Source organism: Lissotriton vulgaris, chromosome 2_1 (genome assembly GCF_964263255.1).
Source record: "Lissotriton vulgaris chromosome 2_1, aLisVul1.2, whole genome shotgun sequence".
Taxonomy (NCBI): domain Eukaryota; kingdom Metazoa; phylum Chordata; class Amphibia; order Caudata; family Salamandridae; genus Lissotriton; species Lissotriton vulgaris.
In genome coordinates, this window is record NC_141687.1 from 1,125,810,663 (window position 1) to 1,125,828,889 (window position 18,227).

Genomic DNA, 18,227 nt, shown 5'->3' on the forward strand with positions numbered 1-18,227 from the left:
TGCTTGGCAAATTTAAATTTTGATTATGGGAGTTACATAGCCATGTTAATAATGTCCAAACAATGGTGCTAAGTAGTTTTTAGCCATGTTATCCAACATGGGCTTCGATTGGATTTCCACAGAGCATATTATGAAGCCCATTATCGCCGCTTTATCAGCCGTTTTCGGCCGATAATGCGACGATAATTTTAGTGTACAGGTTTGATCATATTTCCCTACATTCGCAGGGCTAGGTGATAGGCTGAGACCAGCCTGGCATGTAAAATGGCTGCCGTGCACGACAAAATTGTGGCATTGTAAAAAAGGCAAGTTGGCGCAGACATTGTGTCTCAATAAGGATTCATTCATAACAATGTGGTATTTTATCAAGCCTGTGCGCTTCAATTATCGCCGCTTTATCGGCCGAAAACGACCGATAAAGCGGCGATAATGGGCTTGATAATATGCTCTATGGATTTCCAATCGAAGCACATGCTAGATGTGAAGACATCTAAAATGGGCTTCGATTGGAATTCCACAGAGCATATTATCAAGCCCATTGTCGCCGCTTTATCGGCGATAATTTTAGCGCACAGGCTTGATAATATGCCTCAAAATATTTTATCGCACTGAAAAATTGGTGGTCAACACTTCCTGATTTCCTTCGAATCGAACGTTAACAGACGTCACGCAGCAAAAATTTAAAAAAAGATCACGCACAGCCGCTGGAACACATGTATCAACATATATGAGACTTCTCAGCCACTCTCAGAAAATATAAGGGATTAGGATACGTCTCCCGCACCTCCTTATTCCTAGTAATTTAATTAAAACGAAGCACAAAATGGCGTGATTCTCGTGCAGTTTGCGGCCCAGTTTGGTGTTTGGGAAGCGGTTCTATCGTGAAAAATATATATTTTTTTATTTTCCCCAGGGGACCCTTTAAAAAATTCCAACAACATTCCTAGGGGGTCAACTGGGGTATACTTTGCCCCATTTCATTAAATTTCCCCTTCGTTTTTCACCTCTTCTTCTCTCTCGATCCTACCGAGAGATAAGATGGCGGCCGCTCCGGACTGTTTAGAATGTTGACAGACACTGGGGACCCAAGCAGCTTTGCATTGCAAAGTTCCTTTTCGCAGGTGGGAGCGTATTTACAAGAAACTTGCACCATGAAGAACGCTTTCCATTTAAAAAAAAAAAATAACATCATACACAGTCATATGCCTTGATTTGCTATGTCAAATAATAAGAAGGGCATTAAGTTTTTGATGACTGTTATTCATTTACTGTTTGGTAATAGTGGTTATTAACATTTTTTATTATATTTTTCAACAGATTCAACTGCAGATTCTTTCATAGTTTGGAAAATGCCTACAAAAAATAGAGTTAGAAAGGCTCGAAAACGTCAAAGACAGCACGGTGATGTTTTATTGCAGCAGTCCTCTTCCCTAAATACTTATCAAAACACCAAGAAAGCTCCGGGTAAGAGCACAAAGTCTTTCTTAAAAAATATTTGTAGTAAAAAAAGTTTTTCTCGCCAAAATGTTTCAGTTCAGAAAAAGAAGAGTAATTTAAATGGAAAGGAAAGACCCATGAAAAATGTTACTGGTAGAGGAAGAGATAACTCTGTGCATGATAGTAGAAGGAAAGAACAGTTTAGGGATATTCGACAACGAATGTTCCGTAATCGGATAATAGTTAATTTAATAAAAAATATTAAGAAATGCAAACAGAAAGCGGCATTTTATAAGAAGAAGAAAAATGTAGAGAAAATTATTGATCATGCTTTTGAAATTAAGCGAAAGTTGTTTATTTTGGTAATCAATAGAATTAGGAAACTAAGCAAGGTAATTTCTGATTTTAAAACAAACAGTAGATGGAAGAGAGTAGTAAATCGTAGCAACTTTTGTGAAGTTTTTTCCGGAGAATGGATGCATAGTTCAAGTTCTGAGGCATTTTTTTAATGAGGAGAGTTATTTTCAGGATAATGATTTGGTGCATGCAGTTGACATCAGTGGTCGAGCTTATGAAGTGAAGGATGGTTGTCCAGTTGAAAAAGAAAAACTTGTGACAACAGAGACAGAAGAGGCGCTAAGTGATGAGGTTTTAGGAAGACGTCCTAAGGCTCCTGTGTACATTTGGAAGTGTAGTTCTATTTGCAGTGTGCGACAGGTTTCCATCAATTTGATTTGTGATTTTATACGGACATTTAATAAGAAAAGTTTGAAGCAGAAAATGAAGTTGTTGCAAGATTTAGATCCTTGCAGAGTGAGACAAATAACAGGTTTGCGTGGTCATTCACTGGCTTGTCTTTCCAGGAGAGTATGCCAGAGTGTTTTTCATCATTTCAGGATGCTAGCAGTGCATCATAATAAAGTGAGAAAATTAGTGAGAATGTTGTATTATGCAAAGAGTCCAGCAATTATGCTTAAACAATTATGTGCTGCTCTTTTGCATGGTTCTGAAATAGATGTGAAGAATATTTGTGAAGAAATTGAGTTTTGTTACTTTAGTAGTAAAGATGAGAATGTTCAAATTGACCCTGAAGTAGAGAGTAATGTGGAAGATAATGTACAGGTTTACAGTACAGATAATTTTCAGAAGGAAATTGCCACGTTTCAGATGAAATCAAGTGAGAGGCCTAATTTCACTTGTGTTTGTTGTCGACGCACTTATTATAAGAATCAGACTAAGGTAGTGGATTTATATGCAAAAAGTGAAAGAAAAATAATAGTGAATGGAAGGATTTTGCCACATACTTGATGGTAGAAAATTATTTTGATTTGGGATCGGATCAACGTGTCTGTACTTATTGTTGTAATAAATTAAACCAAAACCAGATGCCTGCTAGGGCAGTTCATAATAATCTTGAATTGGCTGAGATTCCTTCTGAATTGAAGGATTTAAATACTTATGAATCTATTTTGATTCAAAGTATCCATCCCTTTCAGGCTATTGTAAGAATAGAGCCAAAGACAGGGAAGTTGCCTCCAGCAGATTTACAGAGAGGATTAAAGGGAAGAGTTGTTTATTTGCCTTTAGATTTGAATAAAAACATTAACACAATTGGAGTAGAAGAAGTGGAAGAGGAACCTCTGGTTATCTTGGTTAATGGGGTTCCGACAAAGAATAAGAAAATATGGCAAGATTTAGTGGATGTTAGGAAAGTCAAAAAGGCAACAGTGTATTTGAAGAAAAATAATAAGTATTATAAGAATGTGTATGTTGCAGAAGAGGAAGTAAGTGATGAAGAGGATAGCGATTTGTGTGCTGGGCAAATTGAGAAAGTAGAGGCCTCTAAAAGTGAAGAAATATATGAACATTATAGTGTTCATCCTTTGCATTCCAAGGAAGTCATGGGGAATGCTATTGAGTTGTTTCAAATGAAACAAGCCAAAGGGAGTCCCATTAGTGTTTGGGAGGAAAGTTTGGAAGCTCGGTGTTTCCCACAGCTATTTCCCACAGGTCGAGGAGGAAGATATGATGAGCGATCTCATCAAATTCCTGCGTCTGAATACCGGACTTTACGATTGTATGGAGAAGATCCTAGGTTTCGTCAATGCATTCCCTATTTGTTTCATCTCCTGTTTGAAAGCGATCTGTCTGGACTGTCATATGCAGTGAACCACATTTTAAAAAGTGGTATACAGATGCGAAATATCTCGGCAAGAGACTTTATGCATAAAGTTAATGTCCAAGATAGTATTTTGGATTCTCACTTAATTAATCTCATGGCGTGTCAGCGTGGTACTAATGAGTACTGGTATCGTCGTCATGGTGATTTAAAATGTATGCTGAGGAACTTAGGAACTCCGACATGGTTCCTATGGCTGGGAAGACTTACTTGAATTTCTACGAGAAGCAAATGGAAATATTGAAAACATTGAATTCAAGACACCTGGAGAACTGTGTTCTTTGGATCCTGTGAATGTATGCAGGTACTTCAATCATAAATTTGAAGCTATGATGTCTTTCATCACAAATAAGAAGAATCCACCTCTTGGAGAGGTGTTGGATTTCTTCTGGAGAAAGGAGTACCAAGCAAGAGGTGCTCCTCATATACATATGTTGTTGTGGATCAAGGATGCACCTAAATTTGGAACAGATCCCGATCACTTAGTGATGAATTTCATAGAACAGTATTCTACGTGTGCTGTTCCAAATGCAACGGAGAAGAAAAGCCTAAGAGAACAAGTTCTACGTTTCCAAAGCCATCGTTGTGGAAAGTACTGTCGTCGTAAATTCAGAAACAAGGACAAGTTCTACACCAAATGTCGTTTCAACTTTCCACGGCCGGTGATTTCTAAAGGAAAAGTGAACAGTTTGATGTCTTCACTACGACATAATGTGACGAGGAAATCACCCAAAAATACATACAATTTGAAAAGGAACGAAGAGTCCAAGTACATCAACGACTACAACCCAGTGATTTTGTCCATGTGGAATGCTAACATGGATATACAGTTTGTGGGTGACAACTGCATGGCTGTGGCTAGGTATGTGACATCTTACATCACCAAAAAAGAAAAGACAGAACTGAAGGATATGTGGGAGGACATATCCCATGAAAAGAGCCTCAGCAAGAAGTTGTACAGTTTCAGTCTGAAGATGTTGTCGCATCGAGAAATCTGAGCTTACGAATGTTCAGATCGATTGTCTTCAGCAAGTCTCTATGCCAAATCTAGGAGTATCGTTTGGGCGAGTCTTGGTCTTGCTGCAACGCGAAATCGAGTTCTAAAACCTGTCCGGGGAATTGAGTATTTGGCGGAAAAGGAGCCAAACAGTACCGACATTTTGAAGACCAACATGTTGGATACATATTATCCAAATCGAAGCAGTCACCTTGAGAATGTTTGTCTATATGAGGTTCTCCAAAATTATATATTCAAGAGGAACATCAAAGAAGATATTGAGAAAGGAGTGTATGCTGTAATTGGAAGTGAGGGATGCCTGGTGAAGCAAAGAAAATGCCAATTAGTAAACCATCGAAAATTGAGTGGTGAATCTCCAGAAAAAAAGGAGTTTTTCTATTTAGCACTTTTGCAACTTTTCAAGCCTTGGCGTGCAGAAGAGGAACTGCTTGGAGATTTCCTCTGTTACGAAGACTCTTTTAATGCAGCCAAGGAGTCCATAGAATGTCCTGCTTTTCCTAAATATCAAGAAATGCTAACTTTGGAAATTGAGCAGGAAGCAACGATTGCAGCCGAGATTGCCAGAGACAGTTCTCAGGACAGTCAGAGTTCTGTTTCATTGAGTCAAGATCCACTTGGAGGACCTATTATCGAAAATGAAGCTGCCACTGCTATGAATGAAGTGGAAAGAGCCATGGCACATGCTCAGGAGGATTCAGTTAACTTAGAAGACTTGGAAAAACAACTCAACGTTGAGCAGAGGAAAATATATGATGAAGTTACCAAGGAAATTGAGCACGGATTAAGTCATGAGAAGAAAGAGTGCTCATGTACGTCGTTGAAGCCTGTCCGACTGTACGTGAGTGGAGAAGCGGGAACTGGAAAGAGTTTCCTCATTAAAGCAATTTCTTGTTATTTGCAGGAAAGGACTGAGTCATCGCTGTCTTGTGTTGTCACCGCTCCTACTGGACTGGCAGCACATAACATTAAAGGTATTACTTTGCATCGTCTACTGATGCTGCCGGTGGAGCATGACAACAAATTACAATACAACAAGTTATCTGGAGATGCTTGCTGTGAAGTTTCAAGAGTCTTGAGGAAAATGAAACTACTTATCATTGACGAAGTAAGCATGGTTTCCAATGTCATGCTTGCCTTTGTGCATTTGAGAATGCAAGAAGTACTTAAAACTGAATATGATGTGTTATTTGGTGGCAAACACATCATTGTTTTCGGAGATCTCCTGCAGCTGACACCAGTAAAAGGTCAACCTGTGTTCAAAATACTCACACATGAAGATACCAGGAAGTGCCTAGGGAGCATTGGCAACGTCAATATATGGTTAAACTTCAATTATGCAGAACTGCATGAAAATATGCGTCAGGCAAAGGATGAAGATTACAAGAATATTCTACAAGATATTAGAATTGGAAAAGTGACCGAGCATGGGAGAGAAGCTTTAAATGCACGATTACTGTCAAATTTATATCCCAAACAAGAGATTGTGCCTGAGAATATTTTTCAGAAAATTACTGAAAAGAAATCCGGGATATGTCTCATGCCAACTCTTGCAGAATGTGCCATCTTCAACAACAAAATGTTGAATTTAGAAAAGCAAGAGATTGTGAAACTTGAAGCTATCGACAAATTAGAGCATATGGGATCAACAATTATTTTGTCAGACAATTTGAAATCAAAATTGGATTCATTAGAGAAGACTATATCTAAAACAGCGGGTTTTGAAAAGACTTTGAATGTGTGTTTAAATTGCCGAATCATTTTGAGAAGGAATTTACATGTAGAAAGAGGTCTGGTAAATGGATCAATGGGTAATGTTGTTGATTTTGAGAAATACAAAAATAGAGATGGAATAGAATTTTTAAGAATTAAATTTGATGGCATTGAGGAAGTACAGCAAATTGGTCGTTGTTCTGCTAGGTTTTTGCTTGTTAAAGACTTATATGTTCGCCGTAAACAGTTTCCTGTTTGCTTGGCATATGCGGTGACAATCCATAAATCGCAAGGTTTAAGTGTAGACTGTGCATTGGTGAATATTGGCAGTTCTGTGTTCAAGGAGGGTATGGCATATGTGGCATTGTCACGAGTTAGAACTTTATCGGGATTGTACTTGATTGACTGTGATGTCACAAATATTTGTGCGGATCTAGATTGTGTTAAGGAATACAATAGGTTAAGAAGAGAGTATGCGCCACATTTGCCTCAATATCCTTTGTTTGAGAAACGTGTGGTAGGCCAGAAACGTAGAAATATCAGTAATAGTAGGGAGGTTGTTGCAAAAAGACTAAAAGTCAATGAACCGAAAGTTGTTAGCAGAAAGAAAGTGGATTCTGTTGAAGATGTTGTCGGTTTTCAATTTGAAAACAGTTCTGGTGTCAACTGCTATGCAAATGTAGTGGTTAATGTTCTCTTTTCACTAGAGAGTTTAAAAGAACAGATTGTGTTCAATTTGGAACAAAGTTTATGCTGCTTGTTGAATTCTGTGTTAGAGAAATGTAGCACTGATCGAACAAAAGTAGAAAGTGTGTCTGAAGTTCGTTATCTGTTAGATGAATGTTCAGGTCAAACAGACTTCTCTGAAAACAATCAGCAAGATTGTCAGGAGTTTTTAATGTATATGCTTGATGTATTGGAAGATGAGGGTGTAGATGTAGATCACCTGTTTGGGCTTTCTTATCAATGGCAGCATGACTGCGAGAACTGTATGGTATCAAGTACTACTAGTGTAGACTCAGATTTATATATTTAACTTTGCCAGACAGTAAATCAGTGTCCTTTAATAAGCTAGTAAATGCAGCGGATCACAACATGGAGTGTAGCCAATGTAAATGTGATATGATGTCAACATTATTTATACGTAGATATAGCCAGTATGTCATTTTAATGATCCAACGTTGTAGGCCTGATGGATCAAAATTGTCAACTTTAATAAAATATTTTGTGGCTTCTCAGCTGTCAATATCAGGGAGGACTTTTGTAACTGTAGCAATTATCTATCACGATGGTCCATCAACAACATCAGGACATTATACAGCTTACTTAAAGTCTGGAAACGGCTGGTCATTCTGTAATGATTCTGTTGTAACTTTCAAAAAAAAATTGCCGTTTGACCTTAAAAATTCTTACCTGGTGTTTTTAAAACCAAAATTTTAAGTAGAGGGAATGTAAGTCTGCAATGCTGTCTAGATTAAAAATCCAACTATATAAACCTGATGCAAGTAAGTCTGCTTCATAGTAAGCAGTATCAGTGTCATAGGAAAAGGAGAACATGAGTGACAAAGAAGAGTAAGATATTAGTAGTCCAGGATTGTGAAAATAATCTCAAATATTTTATTTTTGAAAGTTGCGAAAATAGAAAATGTCGGGATTTGATTGGAAGAATTACAAGACTTGCGAATCGCGGCAACATGATTTGGCCTAGTGGAAACATGTGATAGAATGAGAGAAGTTTTTTTTTCTATGTAACATATTTTACGTATCGATGGAGGTTTTCTTTCAGAAAGTGGCGGGCTGAAAATATTTATAGCACAACAGAGTGGATGCTGTTTATAGGAGATCCTTCGACGTCATTGAAAGTAAGTTAATTTTAAGGAGTTTTGAAATCAGATTTCTTAGGTTGTATGGGTTTTTTAAACACAGTCATTTTGATTGTGTTTTTTTTTCCCCGCTGTTACATGATGAATACCTTCAAGTCACTGATTTAAGTGAAATTTGATACATTCTGAGAACAGCAAAAATAAACCATTTAACATGTATAATTAATGTTATGCTTTTTGTCCTTATGATATACATTTAGAAATGTGAGGTACATATGGGTAAGCTGACTTCTGTAAATATCAATTTTAATGCCTACAGTGCTGTACTTCTGGGTACTGTTTTTTTTAAAAAAAAAGAAAAGAGGCCTCACCTCAAAGAAAGCTCTTGAAAGCACACATCTTATTTGCATCCTAAAACAATCATTTTAAATGTTAGACACAATTTTATGATGGTTTTACATCTCTTTTGCGCTGTTATGGCATCACTATTGTGAGACATAAGCAATGCAAAAGAAGCATCATATTTCAAAATAGGCCTCATTTCATCAGCATGAAGATACTGTTTGTTGAAAATAAATATATTTAGGATTGTGTAGGGGTCGTAGAAAGTAGAGGTTTCTATAAGTGTCAAAGTTGTTTATAAAGTGTTTCTTCTTGAACCTTTTCCCTTCTTTTTTCTAATTTTTAAATACATGTTTTAATATTTTTGGAAATGTTTGTTCTCTCTTTTACAGATTGAATGTATGAAAACTTTTCTTTAAAAATTAACAAGAATTATAAGGTAAATGTTTTCTACTTTTTTAACCTGTATTCCACTGCTGATGATGTCACTGACTATGTTATGAATGATGTAATAAGTGGGCATATCTGTTATCTCGTTAAAAAAAGGAATAGTAAGTTTAAGGATAGGAAACAGATAGTTATGTTACAAAAAAGACAGCTATAGGACGTAAACAAAAAAAACTGTTACTCGCAATCCACTGCTGATGATGTCACTGACCATGTCAAAAATAATGTAATATATGACATGATCAGAAGTGAATTGCGGGTCACAGTATCTTTTCTTTACTCCCTATAGCTGTCTTTTTTGTAACATAGCTGTCTGTTTTCTTTCCTTATACTTACTGTTCCTTTTTTTAAAAAATTTTTTTTTGGTGCGCTCAAAGTTCGCGTACCGGTGTGCGAACTGGGAGCGAACTAATAGAAATAGAGCTTGGCAGAGTTCAAAGAATTCTACCAATTTTTTTTAATAATGGGGAGGTAGTTCTGAAAAGAACTTTTTTTTTCTTTTTGTTGTTTTAAATTTTTTTTATTAGTTTTCTGAACATTTTTTATATTTTTTTGTTTTTTTCTGAACATTTTGTATTTTTTTTTTGGGGGGGGGAGGGGGGAAACAAAAATGATTCATCAAAGAGGGCTCAACAGGAGCAACAAAAAAAAGAAGAATTTATTTTTGGGGGCGTTTTGGACATACATGATTTTGGATGGCTCTAATTATAAGAGTTATGCTACTTTCGCGGTAGCATAATATTTGATTGCACCTCACACAAACTTGTTTCACTTCCCCCATGTCCATTTGAATATTTGGGATCAGCTCCCTTGCTTCAGGTCCCGTAACTTCTGGCACAATCGATCTTCTGGCTATTGCTGGTGAATTCTGTTGTTCGTCTCGAAGCTGAGCTGCACTATAGTTATTTGGGTGCCACCTGCTCATGTGTCTGTGCATAGTGAAATTCCCATAACTATATTTTTTGTCCGTGCCTCTAGAAAGACGATCATCACAGATTCGGCAAAAGACATACCTGGCGTTCACTTTCTTTTGCCCTGGTGGGAATTTAAAAAATTGCCAAATGTAATTTTCCTTCCTGTTGTACCTCCTGGGCTCCTCAGGCAAATATTCAGGCTCTTCCTCCTCTTCCTGCTCTTCCTCTTCTTGAAAGATTGGTTGAGTTGGTGGTCCTTTCTTTCCATGAGGAGGTGGAGGTGGTGGTGGGGGAACACTACCAGAAGCAACAACAGAAGCCATTTCTCTGGATTGTACAAAGGTCTTTCTCTCACCAAGATGAAAGTCAGAGTGAGGAAAGAAGGAGGGGTTTTCATCATTTGGGAAAAGCCAAAGTTCTAAACCAATGAAAAGTGTTAATTTTAGATCACATGACCTAGTATTACATCATTAGGAAACCAAAAGTGAAATGAACTAATGAAAAGTGTTATTATCGAGTCATATGACCTGCTGTCTTTACGTTTCGCGCTTTGCGCCGCTATCCAATCCGCTTCCGAGTCCGCTAACTTGGCGCGTCGGATAACGTATTACGCGACAACGCAAAACGTCATGATAGCGTAACAGTTACGCTTAAGGAACGATTAGCGGCTCGCGCACCAAGTCGCGGCTTTGAATTCAGCTAACGGGAAGCTGACCAGTTCGCGGACTAGGAGCGGAACAAATTTTTTTTTTAAAAAAAATGTATAAAAAACATGTACAATATATTTTATAATTTAAAGAAGAATACATTTTACAGATAGAAATATTAGCTTTCAAAAAACCATTGAAATTCAATGAAAAAACCATAGGTTATAGTCCATATATAGTTAGGAATTAGCATTTACAAAACCTTATTTTACTCGCATAAAACCATTGAAATTCCATATATAGTTAGATGCGCTAACTATATATCGCGCACCCGCAATCCACTGCTGATGATGTCACATATTACATCATTCATGACATGGTCAGTGACATCACTGATGACATCACTGATGACATCATCCAGTGACTGTATGTTTCTGTAAAGTTAAAATATGTCTTACATATTGAAGAATGAGTGGATGTATAACTGTCTGGATGAAGGATTTAGTAGGTGCATGACTGACTGTATGAGTGAGTGATTAAATGTCTCTCACTGCGTGCATGGGTTAGTGATTAAACTGTATTAATTTGTGCATCATTATATCTGTTGTTCTGTAAACTGCTGCATGTGTTGATCAGTAGCTATATGAGTAACTATATGGGTTATTGATTGGTTGCCCAAGTATTTGTATGGGAGACTGAGTATGTGTGTGAGTGGCTGGAAGGTGTGTGACTCTGTGCATAGATGTGTGAACAGCTGATTCACTAGATGTATGGGTTCAAAACTGCATGTGGAAACAGCTGTATGGGTGGTTGACTGTGTGCATGAGTGTATTGGTGAGTGAATGGATGTCTCAGTACTACATGTCAAAGTAAGTACATATGTAAAAGACAGTGCATGTGAGAGTTGACGTATATAAATAACTGTGCATAAGAGCCAGTGAATGTGTGAGTGGCTGTATAGATCATTGTGAACTTGTATCAGGGATTGTATAAGAGAGAAAATATGTGTTAGTATATATTTGAATAAGTAAAGTTTGTATAACTGTATAGTTGAGGAAATGGAGGTGTGATTGATTGTTTGCATGACTGACTAGTTGTGTGAGTAACTCCATGGATGAGTGACAGTCTGTGAGTGTCTGTTTACACTGATTGTATCTAAGGTTATATTAGAGTCTGAAGAAGTTCATTATATTATCACATGAATGATATCATGAGTGATGTCACCAGTGATGTCATTTGAGATGTCATCAGTGATGTCATCAGTGATGTCATTTGATATGTCATCAGTGATGTCATCAATGATGTAATTTGAGTTGTCATCAGTGATGTCATCAGTGATGTCACTGACCATGTCATGAATGATGTAATATGTGACATCATCAGCAGTGGATTGCGGGTGCGCGATATATAGTTAGCGCATCTAACTATATATGGAATTTCAATGGTTTTATGCGAGTAAAATAAGGTTTTGTAAATGCTAATTCCTAACTATATATGGACTATAACCTATGGTTTTTTCATTGAATATATATATATACCAAACACAGTTCTCTCGTTCTGGAGCCCCCAACCCTACAGGGCGGCCTCAGGGAATGGGCAAGGAGCAGCCCATGAACACACCATTGTGTAAAGCAACAAACTGAGGCCCAATACTGGAAGCGTGATTTATTCAGAGTTCAACAATGTCAGCTTTCATTATCCAACGTTTCGGCGTAACTGCCTTGATCACAGATGAAAGTCAAACAAAACAGTGCGCAGGTGCGTGCTTTAAAAAGGGCAAAGTCACATGACTGGAAGAAATGACTTCAATACCCAAAGTGCATTATTCAGTATGTTAAAGTATCGTTCGGAAAATTCTTGAATATGATACCAGTTTGTGAAGTTTATCTTCCTCCATAAATGCACTCTTAACACAGTGGGTAACTCCTTAGAAACACAGTCAAGTGCATTACCACGCTGCCGCGATGTTACCACTTTCAATGTGACCTGAAACAAATACTGCTCCCAGCACGATCACAGCAGGCTGTTCTCCTGCCCGAATCCCTTCCTCATGCAGGTCCGTTTTCGCTGTAGTAGCGCTCCTAAAGTAGACTGGGTGCATGAGTGGGTCATGCTCCTCCTTTTAACACCAAACACAGTTCTCTCGTTCTGGAGCCCCCAACCCTACAGGGCGGCCTCAGGGAATGGGCACAGAGCAGCCCATGAACACACCATTGTGTAAAGCAACAAACTGAGGCCCAATACTGGAAGCGTGATTTATTCAGAGTTCAATAATGTCAGCTTTCATTATCCAACGTTTCGGCGTAACTGCCTTGATCACGGATGAAAGTCAAACAAAACAGTGCGCAGGTGCGTGCTTTAAAAAGGGCAAAGTCACATGACTGGAAGAAATGACTTCAATACCCAAAGTGCATTATTCAGTATGTTAAAGTATCGTTCGGAAAATTCTTGAATACGATACCAGTTTGTGAAGTTTATCTTCCTCTATAAATGCACTCTTAACACAGTGGGTAACTCCTTAGAAACACAGTCAAGTGCATTACCATGCTGCCGCGATGTTACCACTTTCAATGTGACCTGAAACAAATACTGCTCCCAGCACGATCACAGCAGGCTGTTCTCCTGCCAGAATCCCTTCCTCATGCAGGTCCGTTTTCGCTGTAGTAGCGCTCCTAAAGTAGGCTGGGTGCATGAGTGGGTCATGCTCCTCCTTTTAACACCAAACACAGTTCTCTCGTTCTGGAGCCCCCAACCCTACAGGGCGGCCTCAGGGAATGGGCACGGAGCAGCCCATGAACACACCATTGTGTAAAGCAACAAACTGAGGCCCAATACTGGAAGCGTGATTTATTCAGAGTTCAACAATGTCAGCTTTCATTATCCAACGTTTCGGCGTAACTGCCTTGATCACGGATGAAAGTCAAACAAAACAGTGCGCAGGTGCGTGCTTTAAAAAGGGCAAAGTCACATGACTGGAAGAAATGACTTCAATACCCAAAGTGCATTATTCAGTATGTTAAAGTATTGTTCGACTTTTGACTGTGTTTCTAAGGAGTTACCCACTGTGTTAAGAGTGCATTTATGGAGGAAGATAAACTTCACAAACTGGTATCGTATTCAAGAATTTTCCGAACGATACTTTAACATTTAAAACAGATCCAAATTGTGAAATGTACAAAAATGTGCTGTTCAACATGGGGTTAATGGTAAGGGTGGTTCTTACTTGTTTTGTACCGCCCACCATGTATTCTCCACTCCTTAAGTACCCTCTTTCATTACAAGCAATGTATCATGTGATCAAGCCTCCGGCTGGAGGCAAAACGCGTCATGCGGGCTTTCTGGGTTACAAACTTTAAACTGAATTAAATCACTGCACTGGAATTCTCTTTGGGTCTGCCTTATTCGTTTTACCTGACAGTCTGGATTCGACTGTTGATGCTGTGTGAGCGGTATCGAGCGAAGTGAGAAGGATATATATATATATATATATATATATATATATATATATATTACCTACTGGCGGGCGCCAGTAGGTAGTTATAGTTAGGATTATTTTCAATAGGAAAATTGCAACATTCTGTTGGGAATAACTTTGGCGCCGGTTGAAGAATCTGCCTGAAAATTTCCTCACATCTGCCTCGTGGCGCTCCGGTCCTTCCCTGAAAGGTTGGGGGGGATTCGTCAAGCGGGGGCCGAGAAAAAAGGGGGGTCCCAAAACGTGTTTTCCGCATGTTAATTTCCATAGGTCGGTCGACCTCACTTTTAGCCTGAACGGCTGAATGGATTTCCACCAAACTTGGCAAAATTGTAGGGACTGGTAGCCCGATGTGCCTTTGCTATGTCTCAAGATATGTGCTCCAGTGGATTTTGAGTAATTTAGGTTCAAAGAAATATATATATCTGTTAGCGCGCCCCGGTACGCGCATCAGGGCGCGAACCAGCGCGCTACGCGAGTTCGCGCATGGAAAGCTGATTGGCTCTTGGGTGTCTGTAAACATTCCAAGCAGTCCGATGCGGCTGCCATCGTGTGTCTCGGTAGGATCGAGACACAAGAGGTGGCAAAAGCAAAGAGGGGAAATGACCAAAAGGGGGCAGGGTAGACCCCCCCTGATCCCCTAGGTTTGATGTGGGGGCCATAAAAGGGCCCCGCTGGGCAAATAAAAATAAAAAAATCGATTTGCTCGGGGGAGCGCCCAGTACGCGCACCGCGGAGCGTACTGGAGAGCGTACCCTAGAGAAAAAAGAATGACAGAGTTTTTTAAAAATGTAGGTTTTTTTTATAAATTGGAGGTAGTTCTAAAAAGAACTGTTTTTTTAATTCTTTTTGTTGTGTTATATTTGTTTTATTTTCTTTGTGAACATTTTTTACTTTTTTGGCTTTTCTGAACAGTTTTATATATTTTTTGTATTGTTTATGGGGAGAAACAAAAAACAGGGAATTATAAACGGCTCAACTGGAGCAAAAAAAACAGGAAAAAAATTAGGGTTTCTGTGTTTCAGTGATGTCACTGACCATGTCATGAGTGATGTAATATGTGACGTCATCAGCAGTGCATTGCAGGAGCACAAGTTATAGTGAGTCCAACTAACTATAACGTGGGAATTTCAATGGTTTTAAAAAAGGGGGGGTCCCAATACGTGTTTTCCCCATGTTAATTTCCATAGGGACCTTTAGACACGGCTACAGCCCGAACGGCTGAATGGAATTACACCAAACTTGGCAAAATGGTAGGGCCTGGTATGCAGATGTGCCTTTCCTATTTTTAGATGAAAATCCCTCCAGTAGTTCTTGAGAAAATTGAATTTGAAAATTTTCAAATGTCATTTTCTATAGGACCTTAAGACACGGCTACAACCCGAACGGCTGAACGGAATTACACCAAACTTGGCAAAATGGCAAGGACAGGTATGCAGTAGTGCCTTTTCTATATTTGGTGAAAATCCTTCCAGTAGTTGTTGAGAAAATTGAATTTGAGCAAATTATATATCTATATGCGTTCATCGTAGGCACACCGTACGCGTACGTGATGTGCTGGGGAATATGTTTTAGTTATATGTTTTAGGGGTGTAGGGGTATTTTAAGGATGTGCTTGGGGGTGTTGGGGTATATTTTTTAGGGGTACAGGGGTATTTCTAGGGTTCAGGGAGAGGTTTGGGTTTTGGGGTACAGATGTATTTTTAGGGTTTAGGGAAGTTTTGTGTTTTGGGATACAGGAGTATTTTTAGGGTTCAGGGCTAGGTTTGGATTTTGGGGTACAGGGATACTTTTAGGGTTCAGGGATAGGTTTGGGTTTTGGGGTACAGGGGTATTTTTAGGGTTCAGGGTAAGTTTTGTGTTTTGGGGTACAGGGGTAATTTTAGGGTTCAGGGCTAGGTTTCGGTTTTGGGGTACAGGGGTATTTTTAGGGTTCAGGGCTAGATTTAGGGTTTGGGGTACAGGGGTATTTTTAGGGTTCAGGGATAGGTTTGGGTTTTTGGGTACAGGGGTATTTTTAGGGTTCAGGGCTAGGTTTGGGTTTTGGGGTACAGGGGTATTTTAGGTTTCAGGGGTATGTTTGGGTTTTGGGGTACAGGGGTATTTTTAGGGTTCAGGGATAGGTTTGGGTTATGGGGTACAGGGGTATTTTAGGGTTCAGGGCTAGGTTTGGGGTTCGGGGTACAGGGGTAATTTTAGGGTTCAGGGATAGGTTTGGGTTTTGAGGTACAGGGGTATTTTTAAGGTTCAGGGAAAGTTTTGGGTTTTGCGGTACAGGGGTACTTTTAGGGTTCAGGGATAGGTTTGGGTTTTGGGGTACAGGGGTATTTTAGGGTTCAGGGGTAGGTTTGGTTTTTGGGGTACAGGGGTATTTTTAGGGTTCAGGGGTCTGTTTGGGTTTTGGGGTACAGGGGTATTTTTAGGGTCAGGATGGGTTATTGTTTAAGGGTGCTGGGGTATTATAAGGTGTAAGGGTGGGTTATGATTTTGGAGTGCTGGGGTATTTTAAGGGACCATGTTAGGTTATTTTTTAGGGTTTATAGGGTAATTTAAAAAAAATTATATATATATTAAATTTATTTTTATTCACAGAAAAAACCATAGGTTTTACACACGTTATAGTTAGGAAGTAGCATTTAAAAAACCTATGAAATTCACTGAAAAAAACATAGGTTTGACACATGTTATAGTTAGCTGGAAATTTTACTGATATAAAACCAATGAAATTCCACGTTATAGTTAGTTGGACTCACTATAACTTGCGCGTGCAATGCACTGCTGATGACGTCACATATTACATCACTCATGACATGGTCAGTGACATCACTCATGACATCACTGATGACACCATCCTTGTGACATAGTGACAGACCTCCTTTCACTGTAATGTAACCCTTGAAACACATATTCAAAAATAGAAACTGAAATTTAAAAAAAAATGGAGATACCTATATCAGTTACAACAAGCAATTCAGTAATTCCACTATCTATATACACATCCACTCATTCACCAACAGTTCTATATAGTCACTCATACATATACTCACTCATCATATGAAGTGATACACCTATACATCCTGTTACAGACCGACAGTCATCCAAAAGTTACTCACACACATATTCACATGTGCAAATAAACTATTGAACATCCATTTATTTGAATATAGAGTTATACACACACTTCTACCTTACTTCTATTGAAAATTACACATATTTATTCTCTTAAACAATCACTTATAGAAACACATACTTATTTAAACAGGAACTCTTACAATCTCTTACTCTCACATATACTCACTTATATACATCAATATTCATATATACTAGATTAAAACATATGTAGTTACTGATAAAGACACTAGTGAGACAGTCATTCACTCACTAACAAACACATATAGACACTCATCCACCCATACAGTCCTGTACATATGCTGTCTTCAAAACACATACAAACAGAGAGTCAGTCACTCATGCATCTATGTGCTAAGTAATACCCCCACCAAACCATATAGACACTCATACTGATACTAAGAAAAATATCTAATAACCCATATACATACGCATGTAGCTACTTACCAACACATGTAGCCACTTATACACAAAGTGAAACACTAATATATATATTTAAATATTTAAACATAACTCACTAATATTTATTTTTCAGAAAGACACATATTCACTGGATGGTGTCATCAGTGATGTCATGAGTGATGTCACTGACCATGTCATGAGTGATGTAATATGTGACGTCATCAGCAGTGCATTGCACGCGCAAGTTATAGTGAGTCCAACTAACTATAACGTGGATTTTCATTGGTTTTATATCAGTAAAATTTCCAGCTAACTATAACATGTGTCAAACCTATGTTTTTTTCAGTGAATTTCATAGGTTTTTTAAATGCTACTTCCTAACTATAACGTGTGTAAAACCTATGGTTTTTTCTGTGAATTTCATTGGTTTTTAAAATGCTAATTCAGAAATATGTCGTGTATGCAACCTATACTTTTGTCAATAAAGTTCTGGCAATATTTTTTTCAAAAACAAGCCGTTTTCTTCACTGTTCAAGTTGCATAGAGACTCCTTGTAAAGCGATACAGAATTCGAAAGTCTGTACCTTGCCTTTTTTTAAACACATTAAAATTTGTCTGTAAATAAAAATAGCCTTACTAAACTTTCGTGCGCGACCCGGTGTGCGCACTCTCGGCAACAGTTGTCAATAAAATGGTTATCGCAT